General features: G+C 43.2%; 1 pseudogene; it reads right to left on the reverse strand.

Moving 5' to 3' along the window:
• Positions 1-977: 977 nt before the first annotated feature.
• Positions 978-1,552, reverse strand: LOC116896089 (annotated as a pseudogene).
• Between the last annotated feature and the right edge of the window lie 1,043 nt (positions 1,553-2,595).

Consider the following 2,595-nt stretch of genomic DNA (forward strand, 5'->3'; position numbering starts at 1 on the left):
AGTATATGGGCAGCACAAATCAGACAGTTTGTTTTTTCTGCTGCTTTTTTTTTTGAGGGGAGTCACAAGATGAGGTGGGTTGGGAAGACCTGGGAAATAAGTGGGATTGAGGTACATGATGTGGAATTCCCAAAAAAAAAAAAAAATACAAATATTAGGAAAATTTAAAGTGAGTGTGTGTGTGTGTGTGTGTGTGTGTGTGTGTGTGTTGTGGGGTATCCACCTAGAAGACCTCAAACATGGGTTTTAGAAATTTTATTCACTCTTATCTGGCTAGCAACTACCTAAACTGGGCATTCAGGATCTTAACATAGCCCTGAGCTTTTCTCAGGGTGAGCTTTTAAGCACAAAAATCATGTTCTTTGCTGACATACTTCAGTAAACGAGAACAGTTAGCCAGAAGCAAAACTACAGAATCCAAAAAGCAGAGTTAGTACATTTCGAGACTTCCCCAGAACTATGAACTTTGATGGATTCGGCTTTTGTTTTAGTTGTAGCAGGTGGTGGTGTCCACATGCTGAGTTCTACAACCCAAACAGTAATCCACCATGGAGTCAGTTGTGCTGAAGTATCTGGGGGTTTACTAAGCTCTGGACTGCTGTCACATGTGTGTGTGTGCGTGTGTGTGTGTGTGTGTGTGTGTGTGTGTGTGTGTGTGTGTGTGTTGCCACATGCACACAGGCCAGAAGTAGGAACAGATCTAATAGAGCTGGAGTTACAAGCACTTGTGACCGACCCCATGCTGATGCTTCCAAGCCAACCCCTGTCCTCTAGAAACACTCGAATCACCAACTACCACTTCAGCCCCACAAAAATCTCTTCCAAAAATTGATAACATGGAAATAGTTAACTGAAGGTTTGCATATGATATATATGATATGAAGTTTTATATATTACATATATATATAATCAGCAAATAACTTTATTATACGAGCTGTGAATGATGGTTCATTTGTCTTTACAGGCTTTGGTCTTCCTCAGAGAGAACTCCAGCTCCTTGCACATCTGCCACACTGGCCTGGTCTTGAGGCTATAGCGCGCGATGCTTGCCCTGCTGAAACTGCTGCTCCAGAAAGACTGATGATTTTGGCATTCTTTTCCCTTTGCCAAATCTCTTTTCAATTTTCTTTGGTCGTTTTTTGTTTAAAATCTCTTCCTCCTCAGGAGTCAGCTTGGTCCCCTTGTTGCAGTCCAGGGGCAGTGCACAGTGGGATTTGTACCACTGCCAGTACGGTGTGCTGTCAATAAGCACAATGCAGTTCTTCACCAGGGTCTTGGTGCGGACAAGCTCATTATTGGATGCATTGTAGACAAGACCAATGATCCTTGTTTTGCGAGTACAATACTCAGAGCCCCAGGAAAGGTTCCCCACATTCATTCTCACAGCACAGTACCTCTTACTGCCTCCTGAACTCCGTTGTGTGTATGCTGCAAGGGCCATTCTTAGTGTTGGCAGCAGGCTGTCCCAGTTCATGCTTCTGCTTCCTGCCGTAGGGTTTTCTCCTCACCCAGTCTTGCCGTGCTTGTACCAGGTGTCCCGAGAGATGCCCATTGCTTGGCGCTGGCTGGAAAGAGGAGGTGCAGAGTTTCAAGGTGCAGACCTGCCTTCTCTATGTCTCTCCCAGCTGCCAGGAATGACCTGTGGCCAGAGATTCTGAAACGCTGGTCCTCAGGAGGGTCCTCTACATACGATACTTTCTATGCCTGTGAGATATGATTTACCTCTTGATTTCATATATGAACCTGTGCGCGCACACACACACACACACAAGCACATGCACACACTATATATTATAATCCCTAATGCTCATTTCTTATAGAGAATGGATTTAAACAGGTCTTATGGTAGCCATATTTTAAAAATAAAAACTGTCACTCATAATAGCCTTTGATTACTTTGGAACAGGTAATATTCAGCAATAGATAAAGATGGTGGTGAAGTCTTAAATATTTAACTAACCCATACAGTAAGAACAGCAACTTGCCAGAGCTTTTTCAAGAAAACACAAACAAAAACAAACCGTGAAGAGAAGCTAGAACATATCCACGCCTTTGCCCCTTCAGATTCAACATCTTCCCTAAGAAGAAGGCTTCATCCTCATTGCACTGCCCTTGCCCCCTGCCGGGTGCTCTCTTTCCACTACCACTGCATCTCCTATGGGTAAGGGAGGTTTCCATATGCGTGTCCACCAACTAGAAGCACAGCAGCGCCACCTCTTCTACCTCTCTTTACGCCAGACCCTTGAAACCACTCAAATGCTATTCCACACGTGGAGAGATAGAGGACTCTGTTCTTCCGTGGGAGCTAAGTTTGGTCCCCAGCATCCATGGAAGCTCATAACTGTCTGTAACTCCAATCCCAGGGGATTCGATGTGTTCTCCTGGCATCTGCGGTCACCAGGATACATGTGGTGCATAGATATGCATGCAGGCAAAGAACTCCTAAACATAAAATAAAAATAATTTTAAAAACAAATTCAATTTTAAAAGTATGCTAGAGTTTCCTACCAGTTTCTTCTTTCTAGTCACAAGTAGATTATCTCATAAATGATGTTTTATTTCATTGTAATATTCAAAATTTATATCAGTACTAAT

This window comes from Rattus rattus, chromosome 3 (assembly GCF_011064425.1).
Source record: "Rattus rattus isolate New Zealand chromosome 3, Rrattus_CSIRO_v1, whole genome shotgun sequence".
Taxonomy (NCBI): Eukaryota; Metazoa; Chordata; class Mammalia; order Rodentia; family Muridae; genus Rattus; species Rattus rattus.